Consider the following 17,613-nt stretch of genomic DNA (forward strand, 5'->3'; position numbering starts at 1 on the left):
CTGCCATCACCTCTTCATGTCAACTACTGGAGGCTATCTGTTTCAACCCCAAAATGTCTGTCGATCTTCACGAAGACGACTTGCCGCCTTCTTTCTCCCCACCCCCTGCCTTGTCAGGTCAGTAATTCCTGGTTCCCTGCGCCTCGTCCTGCTGGAGCTCCATCTCCTTTCTCCACTGCCTGAAAGAAACAATTCTTGAAGGGAAGACAAGCCAAGAGACGATTGCTTGGATGACTGACACAAACTACCAGTGTAACGTGAGTGTCTTTGACACAGGCTACAAAATATTATAATGCCCAAGGAAGACTAATCCTGTAACTGTGGTGATGGAAGAGATGGAGGAGATTTAAGATCCGTATAGATGCATCGTTTTTCCCCTCTGTGCTTCCATTTCCAAATTATAAAATGAAGGTAATTCAAAACATGTTACATACTGAGCTTTAGGTGCTCTGTTACATTCTGGTTTTGACCATCTTTGCAAAAGTAAAAAAGCGGTCGTATCTAGGTGGTTTATTGTGGTGGCCTGTCAAACTGAGCTCTGCAGCATAGATGCTCCTGCGCGATAGGAGAGACATATCAGTGTGCCGCGGTGTAGCGCTGCTGAGGTTGCTATAATGAGACACAGTAACATGTCCAAGGTTTGCCCCTAACATCTCTACCGACAAGGAGATGAGGCTGAATGAAACAGCTGCTTATGATGGTGATGGTATCAAAAAAAAAAAAAAAAAAAAAAAGAAAAGAGAGGAAAAAAATAGAAGAAAAGAAGAATGAAAAGGTGGGCCAGCTAGCACCCACGATGGCACCTGCAGCTAGGTTGGAACAAGCAGCCCTTATTCAGGCTAATAACCAGTCTACACCAGAGGAAACAACTCAGTAACGATTCAAAAGTGGGCTCAGAAGAGGTAACTTGGAAGCCTGGTTGCAAGCTGAAGAGATGGGCGCAGCAGCAACAGCACTGTAATATTCCCCCCTTTTGTCCTTGGCCGAGATCCTGTGCTCTCCCCATTGGGATTCTTATCAAAGAGCGAGGGGCGGGAAGAAAAAGAAAAAAGAAAGCGGCAATAAACACTGTAAAGAGAAACTGCCTTTACTTGCTCTGATGACTAGGCTTTTTTGTTTCTCTTCACGTGGTTTGTAGCGAGTACAAAGCATTGGCATTCCCCTTTATATAATGGGAAAATGAGAGTTAAAAGTAAACACGCGGATTCAAATGTACACAATACGAGGACACCACCTTATTTTTGCTATAGCGGCAAGTCTCTCCTAACATCGTTAGGCTATTGACTCTGAAAACTAAACTTCTTACTCTTTCACTAAACTTTGCACGTTTTTCAGATTAAGGTTTTGGTTTGTTTTTCCGTTTGTGTTGTTTTGTTTTTTTAATAACTTGTTTTGTGCTTTAGCTTCACGCCCCAGGGGAACTCCTGAATCAACAGATGCCCACAATTCCAAGACCCATCATGCAAGTACCAGTTTCGTCTCTCCCAAGTGCTTGGGAGGAAAGGACCTGAATGATTTCAGTCCTGCTCCAAGGCCGTTTCTACCTCCCAGTCTAAAGGGCTTGGCAGGAGGGGTAAAGAGCGGGTAAGCAGAGTTGGAAGGCAAAAGGATAAATACAAACATAAACTCATTAGATGGATATGTTTTGAGGAACTGAACAGATTGATGAAGAGGTAGAGGCAATTTTTAATGTAAAGACCAAACCCGAAGATAACATTAAACTAACCAGACTTGAGCAGCTGAGCTCTTAGCCTGTGGTTTTTTTCCTTTTGCTAGTAACCTCCAGTGCACCTTCCTGTCACCTGTACAAGCCCAGACCTGTATCCTCCTCTACAGCTGTGGTGCATCTGGCACACTACGCTCTGCTTCTGTTACCCAAGAGCCCATTAATAACAACAGCATGAGCTTCCAGGCTGTCAGAACTGTTTTCATTTCAGATTTTTCTCTGGTCGCAACAGAAAAGAGTCTAGAACAATGCAGCCATGTCTCCCTCTAGTTCATGGTGTGTATATTTTGAACAGTATAGATACGGTTAGCATCTAAAAACTGCCATCAAAGGCAGGAGAGCTCTGCTTTCAAAATTTCCCAGACTGTATATTAGTACCAATATATTCCTGACACGGAGATTGATAAAAACATAGTGTACTCATTCAGTTGGGGAAACCTAATGCATTCTAGGTCGCTGTGAAAACACAGTCAAGGTAAACTACCTCTATTTTATTCACAGCTAAATTAGCTGAGGTCAGCCACAGGTGGGAAGGTGAGAGCTGATCACGCCAGGCTCTTTTGTGGCAAGTTGTACAAGTGTAAAATCCATTCAGGATTTCACGACACAATAACGGTCATTCCCGCGTCACCTCCCTGACGATGTCTTTGGGGTGGCCGGGGTCTCCCCGACCCAAGCAGCCGGCCGCTCCTGAGCGCTCCACAAGTGAATTCTCCTCTTTGTCTCCAGCTGCCTTGCAAGGTGAAAGCAAACACCCTCCACTTCAACAGCCCTCTCAAACACACAAAAAACCCTGCCAACATTCAAAGGTTTCTTCTTAAAGACCCCCAAAATCTCAAGGCACTTGTTACTCTATTTAAGTCACCTACTAATTTAGTTAGATGTATCAGCAACAGCTCTTAACCGCTGTGGTTGTTTTGATTCTTATAGGAGCCAACCCCAGTGAAACGCATCCCAGAATACAAATCATGAGTCCATCTGACCATGAGAACTGACTTTTATAAGGTTTTAAGTAACATAAGTGTAAGATTTTATAAGATTTTTATAAGCGATCCATGACAGAATGCTAGAGCTTTCATACAGAAAAGTGAAAGCTGATTAAGTCAAAGTCTTAATCTTTGGATTCTCTGGAATTCGGAAAAGTGGTATGATGGTAAATGGAGTGGCCTAAACAGTTCCCCTGGTTTATAGCAGGAAGTTTTACAATGAAACAACTTGTCCTGATGCCTTAAGTTTTGATTATTGTGTCGGAAACATGTAGCGTGTATGTTTAGCCTGGATTTGCAATAAAGCAAATTTGCCAGCAGGCTTCTCAACACTAAGTATAAAAGATGGGGTTTTTTTACCTGAGGAAAAAAAAACAACCCTACAATGGAAAGACAGTTAGGGCAACTCTGATCCCAGACACAGTCCTCCAAGAGGCCAAGCCCGGATTGATGACATGATACTGGCTCTTAAATGCACGCAGCAAAATCCGGATCACAGTCCTGGCAAACCCCTGCAGGGGAATCAACCCCAGGCTAGTAACAGTCATGACACACCTCCAGTGGAATGTGTCTTAACACAACCCCGACTTTTCAGGCTTGCAGCAATCATAACGTGAAAATCAGTTAGACAGCTATTAACATACAGTGCTCTCTGACATGATTTGACCGAGGAGCATGGCATCGATTGAAAGAAGTGAATGTGAAAGAGGACAAAACTGAAGTGTCTTCTTGTTAAACAATTTTGCAGTGAGAAGGTTTGGTAGGATGGATGCTAAGCTGGAGCTCAGGAAGAGTAACGGCAGCACTAACAGTTGCTTTAGTCCTTATCTATAGACTTAAATCTTCAATATGCAGCTTTGCTACGTATACCAAACACCCCGTTTGCAAAATATTTAATAGAGAATAATTTCATCAAATCTACGAGCCATGTCTCCATTTTAAATTTTATTTCTTTGCTTATAAAAACATCTACAGGGGCGTCAGTTCAAGGCCAATCACTTGGATTTGATCTCAGTTTACCTATCAAACAGTAACCTTCAACTTAGATCAGACTAGGCTTGCACGTTTGAGTATCTAACTTGTCTCGCTCTGCCATCCTCCATAAGGGTCTAAATCACTAACGCTAAATGTCAGCCAGTGGGGATGACAATGGAGGATACTCACTGGCATCACCACATAGTATTTGTGCCACGTGGTAAATCAAGGAAATGCAGCGCTCTCTTTGTTGTGGCTGCATGGACCTTTCCGATCTGTGAGGAAAAGGATTTGAGATGCTGGAGTACAGGCAAGGACAGTGAGAAACACACCTCACACCCACAGACCCCTCCATGGGCCATGGAAACCTCCAACACTTTGCAATGTAGTGATGGTCTCCAGGTGTCTGGACAATTCGGAGAACTTCAAGGCCTCATTTCTGTCTCAGGGACAGTAACGCAGCTGAGAGTCACAGCCCTCAGCAGAACCTACGTTTGCCCCAGCTTCCTCCATCCAGGTCTGACATCCCTCAAGTGTCAGCAGAGGCCAGCCACAGGGCTCGTCCTAGGAGCCGAGGGCTTGAGGTGACATCAGGGAGCAGATCTTGTGTCCAGGTGATGGCGACACTCCCTGAAGCAAACCAGGTGCCAGCCACATCAGTCAGTAGCACGTATCTTCCAGGCACACTCGGGGCACCCCGTTGAACTTGTTGCTCTACTCATACGTGCGAGCGAGAAAGAGGAATACAAACAGCGTATGAAAGGAAAGTGCAAGTGAAAAGGACAGTGACCCAAACAGAAGCCTGTCTACAGAAATAAAAAAAGGCAGCGAGAAAGACAAAAATAAGTCTGCCAAACAAACACAAACTGCCTCAAGGCCTCTCACTGCCTGTGACAGCCTCTACAAATATTTCCATCCCTTCCTCAACTACAGTAAAGGTTAAAAATATTTCAGTACTAAGGGGAAAAACATCGAAATCTGAAAGCAGGGACAACCGGAGGTGAGCAGCAAAGCCTGAAGACCCCCAAGCCTGGCACCAGGGGAGAAGACGCAGCAGACAGCCACCCCGCGCTCGCTGCCACCCACCTGCTCCTGGCCTGAGGACGTGGAGCCATGCAGGCTCACCTCTACCCTGCAAACCTCCTCTGAAAAACACCTGTACTGGAGTACAGCTCCTGGTTTTTCCTTTCCATTGGGATGGGGAGGAGGCGGGGTGGGGAGAGATTGAAGTATGGATAACACATGGCATATGTAATCCAAAAGCGATATTCTGATGAAGGAGCAGCACTGACCGATTCAGAGAGGAACATCCCAGCAGGGAAAGCATACTGTGAAGTTACAGAAATAAAATGGTTCCAAGGAGAGGTCTCCCATGTGCTCGTGCAGGAAAAACACTGGCGGGGCAAACACCTTCATCTTCACCTGAGATGAGGAGGGGGAAGGAACTGCACAGCAATACAGTTCAAATGGAGACGTATACGTGTATCCCTCTCCCACCAACGCAACCGTGGTGTTTCTACAATCACAACTGCAATGTTTGTAAAAACATGAGACTAAGAATCATAAATTATATGCAAATTGCTTGTGTATAATTTACAAATACCTAGGGCTAGATATTATTATTCTCTGCATTAATAGTTTTCTGCCGAATGTTCAGATTGTTGCATTGTAACTTAGCATCCTCTCTTCTCCTCTGTGACCCCACAAGTGAAGACACGTATTTTAAAACGACGGTATTTACTTATGACCAAAGGGAAAAAGACCCTTGTTATACTGCAAAGCTTGTATTTGCCATAGGAAATAAACAAAATAAAGTATAATAAAAAGAATCTAAATGGTTTTGCTCATAAAAATAGTAAAGCAATAGGATCTCTGCCTGCCTATGATTAAGGGTGCTTTGTAAACAGATGGTTGTTCATTTTGTGAGTCAGGCACCATAATATTGCAGGATCGGGGTCTGTTAGTCTGAAAATATTTAGCAATCCTACAAGTTAAACATTATACATAAAAATAGAACTTTCTAATTAACATTTCTCTTTTGTCTGTCACTTAATTCGCCTTTTTTTTTTTTTAATGGATAGCAAGCATGATGACAGCAAGGTATTACTCTTGAAATAAACCTGCCAAGACAAAAGCATGTGTCTTGGATTTATTTTTAACAAAAAGAACAGAAGTAGCGTCTTTTCCTGGGGTTTGCTTTTGTTCTGTCTGTAGGTTGTTCTGATAGTAGGTTGATTGTTTCAGTAAAAAAACAATAAGTAGAAAATATTTTTTCTGAAGAGATATTCAGTACTTTAACCTGCCCTCTAGACCTGAGATGCCTGGAAGATACTTAAGGGTCATCTGTGTTATTTGACAAGTGTTACATCTAGTATGACAGGCAAAGATACAACCTTAACACTCATTCGATGGTGCCATTTTGAACCTAACTCTGGTGGCAAAATACTATTTTTTTTTTTTTTTTAATACGAAATGTGATAGCTTAGTGCTGAAACACGGATTTCCAGATACCAGATAATATCAAAGTGACCATTTATGATGCCTGAAATCATAACCTCCACGTAAGGCTCAAAGACTCATTCCACACAAGAGATACATACATAAAACACTGTAGTCATTTATGGGTGCCCTTTAGCCCAGATGTCTAAAACGATTCCAGTGAAATACAGCAACCTAAACCCAGGTTTTTGGCACTTTACTGAATTATGTATGAAACTAAAATCAGATAGCTACACGGATGCTCCAGCCACAAGCGTGGATTTCCTCAGCTGCTGCAGAGGCACGTCAGCTCCACACCACCTTTGAGAGGAAAGAAACGTGGCCTCTTCAGCTTTCCTTGCCTAAGTAGATGATACCCAATTTCTTCTCCCGATCCCCTCTCTAAGGTACTTTCTAGGCGCAAAATATAACCCAATAACTCCTCACAAAACCACATGTCCCAGGACTTCCCCCCTTGCCACATGCCCCCCAGCCCACACAGAGAAGAAAATTCCTTTCGATGACTGGTCTGAAAAAATACATCGATGGCTGAGAACTGAGCTATTGCTTCCCCTTATGCATTTTAGGCAATAACTACCAGAAAAAGAAGTAGCGTCACATCTTCTTTCTAATACGCCTGAGCTGCAAACACTTTTGAACATGTTGCATAGAGCTGTGTTGGAGTAAACAGGCGGACAAGTGAGGACAACCAGGACGGAGGGAAAAAGGTGCATTGCAGCCTGCGTCTGCCTACATAGCTGCATTAAGATAAGCCACAATCTTGCCTTTAAGCTAATTAATTAACTGCTTTCAACCATAGCTGTTTCTTCACAGCTTTCTTAGTCTGGCAGTGATAAATACACAGTAACGATGTTAATAATCCAGATTTACACAGCTGGTGTAACATACAGAATGGCATTCATATGTATGGACTTGGCAAGGTCCCGAGCCACCCCGCACTACCGAATCACCTCTGAATTCATGCAACTGTGCAGATGTACTACCAAAGAGAGATCCGATGACCTCCTCTGCGTACCAACTCGTATGTGGGCATTATGCCCAAAAGCAATGTTTATATATTCATAAAAGTACATACTCACCAAACAGGCTAGAGGTACTACACTGGAAATCACCTCGCCTTCAATTATCACATGTAATTTCTAATGCTGTTCAAGTTTAATTACAGTGAAGTACTTAACTGGGCTCCAACTGATTGATAATGTTCTTGACTACTTGTCTCCTTCTCCTCACAACCGCCAGATGGAGAGACCTAGATTAGTTAACACCACATAATGAGAGCTTACAGCTCAAAATATGAATATTGCACAGTTCAGTTTGATCCCCTTTGATAAACTTTATGTACAAAGAAAAAACCCTCCTGCTAATCAATCCTTTTTATTTGCTTTTCTCATCTCGCCAGGAATTGCTATGCACTTAGGTGTTTTATTTAAAATGGAAATGAATCATAGTATATTAATTTATTAATTTAGAGTCAACAACCAAATACTTAAACCATGTCAGGGTTGGTTTTTTTTTTTTCATTAATGTGACCCTGTTTGCATATTGGTTATGTTCTTTAAGTCAATTGTACATGAGTTCCTTTGCAATGTGTTTAGAAGACTGTTCCTTTTGAATTCCTCAGGATTCATGCTACTAAAGAAGGATGACTGTAAATATGTTGTATCTGTTACAGAGTTCAAGGGAAAAGGAGAGGGAATATCATTAAAGAGAATATGTTTCTGTCAAGTCCTAGCATTTATGCTATTTGTAATATATTTTTCTCCAGTACACCACCCCCCCCTTCAAAAGCGATAAACGCACACACCTCCTTAATTATCTCACTTTTAAAAGCTTAGTCGGCAGTGCCCAAGACACAATTGAGAAAAAAAAAAAAAGTCTTTTCAGCCTGAGCCACAGCTGGTTGTTAGTCCTCAGAATAAACATCAACATGAGACCTGCTGCCATGGCTCAGGAGAAACAGGACAGGGAGCTAACACAGCAGGGACACTTGTGTTTCTGCTACGATTCCAGCAGCAACTGGGAGAGTTTTACAGGGCATAAAGCGTTAACAGTTCGAGACAAGTACGTTTTAGTTGTAACATGTTTGAAATAAATTAAAAGTTAACTTCTCATCTGCAGCAGCCTAAGTGCATTACACGAGCCTACGTACAAGACTGGAAAGCCTTTAGCTTTGGGAAGAGCTGCTTGGATTCCGGATGAAGGAGCAAGGAAGAGGCAAGCTCGGAGCTTGCTGGGAACGAGCCACGATGAACAACGCTGCACTTCCCCTGTGGCGGCAGAGGCACGGCCACAATCCACAGCCCAGGGGCACCACAGAAGAGCCGAGAAGCTGGGATGGGGCGCGTTTAAAGGACCAAGCGTGTTCCGTTCTGCATAGCAAACCAAAGACAAGAGTGCTAAGTGTTATGCTGCCGGTTTGCCTCGTGATGTGCCGTCACATGAACAAGACTCTCGGGCTGATCTGCCAAAACAGATCATCGCGTCGTTACAAGAAATATTTGGAGGTGGTGCTTTGGCTCTTACTGAACACGGCCAAAGTAATTTCATTCTCTTTGCTAACATGTGTACAGATTGATTACCAATGTAAAATAGAGAATGCCCGAAGAAATGCAATGCCTTTCATTTTCGCACCTGGTGAAAACTCGCTGGAGCTGCAATAACTTGCACTGCCATGCAACCTGACGCACTGATCCCTTCCAGACTCTTGTGTTGTACTGGATGAAACAAAGGAGACTGTAAGCAAAATTATCATTGCAAAACCTTTCAACTGCTCAGAGAAAAGAACGACAGGAAAGCAGTCAGCATCAGTTTTCCCACGCAGTTCTGTTGCGGCAAAACATTTCTTGGGAATAACTTTTATAAGGCAAAAGTTTCAAGAGTATAAGTGTGATTTCAAAAAAATTCTACGTGCACAGTTGTTTCTTCTGCAAAAGTTATTAAAAAAGAGCAACTGGCAAAAAGTTTTCTACGGTTTATCATTTAAAAAAAAAAATCAGTTACAGAACTCCAAAATACTTATAAGTAAAGCAGATTTGGCACCTGCCTGTAATCCATTAAGTAAATGAGTAATCAAAGCGGTTGCATAAAAAGTTTCTAAGTTGTAGAAAACAATAGACTGAATATAACACTGGAATGGGAGGATAAAAACCTTTACCTTTATAAGGTAGGCAAGTAATTGTTTGTATGAATGGATGTGCTAGCCTGTCCGTTAGCATAACAACTGCCTGCAGAACATATGAAATGAGCTAATAGCAATAATTATCTGGAATTAATGATGAACATAAACATTTCTTTACACTCACTAAATAAACAGCAACCGGAGCTTAGTATTCACCAATGGTACAACCGGAGCATGGCATTTAGCGGGATGAAAGGGAGTAGCCATACCAAAGAAAGTTACTGAGAAGCGGAATCTCTCCATTAAGAGCAAACGGACACTTTGGAGCTTTAATTTCACCGCTGCTGAAGCCTGCATGAAAAGGCTGGACCACAGCCAAAATGCAATAATCACAATGCCTGCAAATCAAAGAAATAAGCCATCAAGAAGCTCAAGTCTTTCTATACAACGTAATTAGCAAACAGTATCAGCCCCTCTCGCTATCTGAACTTTGACAAAAAGATCTTGTCGCAAGCAGCAGCAAGCGGAGCAGGATCCGAAAAGTGACGAACCCTCTTCTCTTCCTCCCCACCGTTTCCAGACACAGACTCTGAGACTTGGTTTTACTACGCTTATTTTTGCCACCACTGTACTAAGAAAGGCGTCATTTACACGGAAAAGGAAGAAATACCAGGAATTCTGTGGCTGCCCCGTATTTGCTTTAGTTGCTTCTCTATATGGAAGTAGAAAGTGTCCCGATTCATTTGTTTCCTCACTACAGCTGCTTGCAGTGTGCATTTTGCATGCCGCTTGCCTATCTGATGGGAGATGAGCAGGTGTGTGCTGAGCTCTCTTCCAATTTACATTTTGTATTTTAAAACAGACCATAACTTGCCATGGGCGTTCTGTTCTGGGACAGAATGCCAGACACAGAACAGGAAGGTTTGCTTCTTAATTGCCTAAGTAAATAAAACTTTCTTGTGAAATATGTTACTATATAAAACATTGATGAAATACCACAGGGTATTTCTACATTTTCCAATCTCCACCCTCACAAAAATGATAACTACTGGATTCCCCACACTATCTTAATAGCCACAATAATTCCTCCTTTTGGTCAGTGGAAAGCATCACGGTGACCAGCAACAGTCCCCGTGGGAAGTCCGTGTAGCTTCTGTTGTTCCTTTTGGGGCAGGCAGGAGTAGGGGCATACAGAAACAGTTTGATATGTTGCGACACAGGCTGCAACAAGAAAATCCAGTGATTCATTGTCCTGGGTATTCACAAAGTTCGCTACTGCAACAAGGAAACGTGTGTCCACAGCGTACATTCGGAAAGCACAATGGACAATACCCTTCCAGTTACGCAGCACGAATCTGTGTCGTTGCTCCCACTGCCTTATATTGCTTAGAAATAAAGGTCTGCTTTGGATCCTATCTCAAACTCGTACACTTGGGGATATTAATGAGGACTTTCCAGACTCTGAAGGCAACAGCATTAAGCTAGCCCTGAAAAGTGGTACTTCGTACGGCCCCGATTCCTGGAAGTAGTGTATTTCAGGAGTCTCGGCGCTATTTGACTTCATATACTAACACTTCCTTGACTCTATCCACCTTGACCTTTCTCATTAAGAAAAGGTCCATGAAATCTAAATTACGCTGATCAATATTTATAGCACAGATTTCTTCAGGCTTACCTGTTGACCTACATACAATCTTCCGCAGGGCTTGGAAGGCAGCAGCAAACATTCCTCATCCTACTCTGTGCCCGACACAGGTGTCTCGGAGCACAGCGTCCAACTTCCAGCAGAAATCCACAGATGTTCTGCGGTAAAATTAGCACAGCCCAATGAACAGTGCCATTTTAGATTAGCCCAAGACATTGCCTTTGGATGATACAAGGAGATCCTGCAGCATTTTTCTTACATGTTTCAAAAGCGTTAATCTTTCTCGTTGCAAATTTGGCAAATTCAAAGTTGGACACCAATCTGAGCACACAACAGATTATCTCTGTTTACGTTCGATCTTCTTTTCCCCCCTTTCAGAAACTATTTTTATCTATATAATTACAAAGCTTTCATACCTGTGCTCTTATTTCTGGCATTTTCTGCCTCTGTCTTTTCTAGACTGTTAATAGTCTCCCTGCATTTTATTTCTGCTTTCCACAGAGCATTATAACAAACAAATAACAACTGATTATTTAATCTAGTCATGTTATTATGAATTACAAATAGGATTCATCTCGCCTATGTTAGTCATCTGGAAGTTAAGCATCTAGCCTTACTGGTCCCTCGGACAGCCTAGTTGGCAAAGACGAGCACCTCTAAAATTCAGCCATGCTGCGTCTTAGACACTTGAAATGGGGTATTTTGCCCTGTGGAGGCACGTCTTCCTATTGCTTGACCTAAGAGAAAGCCTTGTATCCTTGCTGAGGGGCTCGATGTTAAGGTATGTAATATTAGGCAAGAAAATATTAGGCTATTCACATCTAATTCCTATTTAATTAACATTTTTCTTTGTACCTATACTGAAAAGTTGCTTATTCCTGCACATAGAATAAATGTTTTTACCTAGTTTCTTGAACTTCCTTGACCAGGGTCAAGTTCAAAAATGTCGAAGTTTCTGTTGGAGGAAGCGTCACGTATTCTCAAACGTCCTCTCATTAACAAATATTCAAATACACATTATACAATGTCGAAACATGGCATTACCAGGAAGCCGGAATAAATTATGAAATATATCAGTAGTTAATTCAACTGTAATATCTATCTAAAGTAATGCTGAAATCGGGATAAGTTTGGCTAAAGCAGTTTTTTGTTGACTGAGATCTGTCAAAAGATTTTTCACTAGAAATAAGCCAGTGATATAAATAAACTTTTGATCTTTTTTAGTCTTTCATGTTTTTTTCATAGTCTACCCAAATAATATAGAACAGCTTTTACAGATCATTCTACCTTTTGCAGTCCCAAATAGCACTATTTTGAGGAAGAAGAGTTTCCAACTAAAAAAAAAAAACCTAAAAATTCAAAATGTTTCCAAGACATTTGTGTTTTAAAGAGGCCATTAGCAATCCCTAATACCACTGTTGCTCTGTACAACTGTTATTTCTATCATAAATATGTCACAGGTTTTATTAACCAAGAGAAACGTGTGATAGTTTTACCAGCTGTATAGGATACTGAGAAACAGTTTCGGTGAACTAATTAAATCATAATCTTTTTTTTCCCCATTCTAGAACTGTTTTTCATTAAAATGAGTTTCACACATCTTAAAAAAGAAAAAAAGAAAAAAGAAAAAAGGACAAAAGAATCAGCATATACACCATCCAACACACTGCAGGTAGCTTTGATTATTTGATTAGAGTTTATATTTTCCAGATGCACTAAAAAGATTATAAAGCTAGCCATGTTACCAAGAAAGATCGTTATGTACTCAGAAAAATGTTCACTTTTGCTGCCCAAATAACTTAAAGAATGAAAGACCACCAATCATTACTATTCAAAGAGAGTCCATTTCAGTTATTTTCATACCCCAAACGGTAACCTCCTTTGTTTCACGTGTGTCCCCCCCCGTCCCCCCCCCGGCAATCAACTAGGTCAAAAAAGCAAGCAGACAAGTCCTGCAATTCCTGACTGCACTGGAGCCCGCGTTCTCTTGCTCTTTTCATCAAAAATATTTACGTCTCATTGAAGTCAAACTTAAGCATAAGCACTTGGCTTAATTTTGGTCTAAGTCAGCCTAATATTAGTCAGGGTGTAATTTCAACGCTAGTAGTTTTAAGACAACAGATGGTCTTGTTTCAGTGCAAGAAATAACGCAAAGAGCGGACCACGCATCATCTTTCCACAACGATGGCTGTGTAGGCCGCTTCACTTCCGGATTATCAAAAAGAGCTCCCTAGAGACACAGGACGCGCAGAATGACGAGCGGGTCCCGAGAAGCCCAAACAGTGAAGACAGCGAATGCAAAACACGCTCCTCTTGGAAACAGAAGTGCAAAGATATTCTGGAGACAGTATTTTAAACAACCGTTTCACAAATATCTATAACTTCAGTGCTATTACGCTCTTAATTGAAGCTCTGAAATAGAACGATGGAATCCTGTAATTATTTCCTCTCTGTGAAACCAGAGCAAGATTTGGATTCTGCAAAGGTTTACGTGCACATATAATTTTACTAATTCAGCCTCAGAGGTGAAGCTCCTCACTCAGATCAGCGGCACCGCTCGCGTCAGCCAAGTCACACCTACGTTCCTGCAGAGTCACCTCGCTTCGCCCTAGCGGTAGGAGCCCCTTGGGCTGGCCAGAAGAAAGGTGACCACAGATTCTATTAGTAAACTTATCAAATTGCACTCAAAATACAAAACCTAGTCCCACCGATAAAGATGAGACTGTTCCTGCCTAGTTGATGTTCTGACCACAGCTTCACTTTAAGCCTGATTTCTCACGCATGGAGGAATTAACCCTCAAAAAAACATTTGTCCTCAATTATGCTCTGTTAAACATAGAGCTATGTGTATAGGAAAATATGAAGACATACCCCTACATCACTTTAATTTTGAACGGGAAAAAGAGCAACGTTCCAACTACTTTTCTGTATTCCTTTGATAGTTGAGGGCTTGTTATTTTAACAAACACTCTTGGTATTACTCTAATATTCTAAAATTCTGCATGTTATTTTAGTTTATGTAATTTATTAGAAAAGGCCTCCGTTTGCCATGAAGTATTATTGAACGCTGATAAATTACTGTGGGACTATAGTAATTTTTCCCAACAGTCTCCACGTAAGTGTAAATTTAGCCATACAAATCAAAATATGAGTTATGTTCAATGGAAAACAATGATACCTATTGAGTGGTCAAAAAATGTTGGTAGTTATTAATAAATAATCCTCGCCACATATGGTGATGTCAATCAGCACTATTATTTCACCCATATAAGAGGAATTTAGTAAGGCAGAGCTACACACTGATACACAAGTTAATCATCGTCACACAGCACGTTATTGTCAGAGCTCAGGAATGCCTTTGATGCCTACCTAAGTTTCAGAGCATTCAGGTCGCCCTTTTGCACAGCATTTAAACGTGGTGCACGTATATGTCAACACATAGACAGAACGAATGGTTAAGCTGAAGTAGGTCATAGTGCAATCGTGACATTATTAATTACAAAAAAAAAAGTTTAAGAAACCCGGGTACTTTACATGTACACATAGCCTTTTTCAACATTTTTCATCAAAACTTTGAGCACGTAGACCTACAGTGAGCACGGCACGTCAGTCAAATGGATTGGAAGCACTTATGAGGAGATGTTATGGTCTGTTGCATCCGTGATGTAAAACGAAGAAGTTTAGATAGGTCTTTGACATAATGGACTTGACGAGAAGAAAACCTGAGCCACAAGGGCACCTGGACAGCCCCATTTCCATACCCAGACTGGGCGAGACCCAGGCTCTGCCTATCACCACTGCAAAGGTCTCCAGCATCTCCACAGTAACATCTCCCTCTCGTATGCCACTTGTTGAACTAATGCCAGCCTGGGAAAAGCTGAAGTTGCCCATCGACAGCTGGTATTTGAAAATACGGATCAAACAACTCTCTGGGAAGTGTGAGAAACCTAACAAAAAATGGCCATAGAATTTTGGTTACAAAAGCACTACCCTGCTGGTAAACACAAGTTCTTCAGTCGCATAAGCAATGTGTCTCAGGATAAGACTGGAAACTAATGTCTTTCAGAAACCTGTCTCGTAATTTCTACAACGTGCAGACTGCATCAGTACTTTGCTGTTGCTAAACAAATAAAATCTGTTAAATGTGCGTTAATCCTGTATAAATACACATTAATAGAATATCCACAGTTCTAGTGCAAAAATTATTTCTAGATGAAAACAGAGAATGATTTCATTTCAGAAATGGAAAAAAAATACAAGTTATGGCACTATCTGCTTGTACGAAGAATTTTATGTCTAATATTTATTAAAAAAAAGGGGAAAAAAGAAAAAAGGAAAAAAGGAAAAGAAAGGTCCCTCTCATAGTAAAAAGGGGAAAAAAAAAAACCTAAAATATTCCCTTTATTACAACCAAATTGGCCACAACTTAGCGCAGCTATTTATGTTGCTTTATAAATACGAAGCCTACATTTTAATAGAACTATGCTTGGTAAGTTCTGGGATATTAAATGGTTCTAATCCTATTCTACTTTATGACTAGTTCAAGAAATGACCTCTAGCTAGATCTGGCCTTGTTCTATCATGCAACTAGATTTTTCTTACAGAAAATAAATTAAAAAGGTGTGACCTTGCTGAGGGCTTGCAGAGAAAATGAGGTACATCTTGTCACAAGCAGAAGAGCCTATTTGAAACACGGTTTGTTCAATTTGAAAGGCTGCTGCTTTCCTCAGATCAGAAGTTAAGATAAAGGCAGTTGGATGAAAGAGCAGAAACATTTCCAAGAGATGAAATTAAAGAGCTACACTGGAAACCCATTCAGCGACACAGTGCCTTTTTTGTGTGAGGGTTTATCTCGGACTCATCAGCCACACCTCGTCCCTGCGCCGGAGCAGGCTCTTCACCGCCGGCACAAAGCCTGTCGTGTCAGGAGAGGATGAGGACTGCTCACCCATGGGAATTCCGAGGACACTCGCTGCACCCCTTCCTCGCACGGCAAAAAGGAAATAACCCACCCAAATTTTACACATTGCGCACAAAAGAGAATTCGAAGCCCTCGCTTCTCTTCATCTCAGCAGCTATCTTGTGAGCTCCGTGCCTTCCTTCCATCACCAATAAGCATGGCACCAGCGGGCAGTGGTCCCAAACGCCTGGCTGCACAGAAATTTTGCATTCTGAGCAGGTTGCGGAATACCTCCACCCAGGAGCGGGGATTTAAAGCCTGTCACGCCTTTACAACTGGGAACTGACGCTCAATTCATTTTTAATTTGACCTACTAAAAGCATGCAGCAATTTTTACGACACCGCCTCACCAGAATATTTGCGTCCAAATCAAAATAGGTTTGTTTCAGAATTTCCCTTGAAGTACCTTAAATAATTTCCTTTCTCATCATCACAAAAAGTAACAGAGAGCAAGGCTGTGATTCAGCCGCATCCTTAAACACTTAGATAAGACTACCAGGAATACAGTCAGGTAAGTCGTAGAATCATAGAATGGTTTGGGTTGGAAGGGACCTTAAAGATCATCTAGTTCCACCCCCCCCTGCCCTGGGCAGGGACACCTCCCACCAGCGCAGGTTGCTCCAAGCCCCGTCCAGCCTGGCCTTGAACACCTCCAGGGATGGGGCAGCCACAGCTTCTCTGGGCAACCTGGGCCGGTGCCTCACCACCCTCAGAGTGAAAAAATTCTTCCTAATATCTAATCTCAGTCTCCCTTTTTCGTGTTTGAAGCCATTACCCCTCATCCTATAATTACATACCCTTGTAAAAAGTCCCCCTCCAGCCTTCTTAAAAGAAAGGCCACCTTCAAATACTGGACGGCCACTAGAAGGTCTCCCCAGAGCCTTCTCTTCTCCAGGCTGAACAACCCCAACTTTCTCAGCCTGTCTTCAGAGGAGAGGTGCTCCAGCCCTCTGATCTTCATGGCCTGCCTCTGGACGTGCTCTAACAGGTCCATGTCCTTCTTGAGCTGAGGACTCTAAAGTAAAGCATGGTCCAGCCATGGGGGGAACCAGTACACAGGTTCATTCCTCCCTCCAGCAGCAAACCTGCAGCATCCTGACCCCCACGACTGGTCCCTTCCTCCCTCTCACCTGCCTAACGTAATCCTAAAGCCTTTCAGGGCTCTGAAGCAGACTGTTTCACAACATATAGGCTCGTTACCCGGCCCAGCGAGCTCCCCATATCATTCACCACCCCGTACCACTGCCAGACCGCAGAGGGGCACTGGGCAGCCCCGAGTGGCAGCTGCCAAAGGATGTCCGTGGCCCACCTCAGAGCCAGGGCTGGATGTCACATCGCCTGCCCTGTCCCCCCCTCCAGGCTCCAGGGGCTTCTCGCAGGTGGGATGGATCTCACCAGGCTATTTCTTGCAGTTCCTTTAGTGTTTTTAATCCTAACTTGAGTGTTTTCTAATTGCAAGCTTTAGGTGCCCTGCTTTAAGTATGGTAAACATCGCCTGTAAGAGATTGCCTTACAATTCTCCCACAGCAGCTATTTAAATAACACCCAAGCATATGTTGTGCTAATTCTTATGACCAAATACAGTTTAATTTCACTTGTTCAGAACAAAACCCGACTGTGAACAAAGCTTTTGGTGAAGTGACAAGTGGAATTCCAAACAAGAAAGACAAATATTTCCTCCAGAGGCTAAACCTACTGCAAAGT

This window comes from Vanellus vanellus (assembly GCF_965231255.1).
Source record: "Vanellus vanellus genome assembly, chromosome: 12".
In the NCBI taxonomy this organism is placed as follows: Eukaryota; Metazoa; Chordata; class Aves; order Charadriiformes; family Charadriidae; genus Vanellus; species Vanellus vanellus.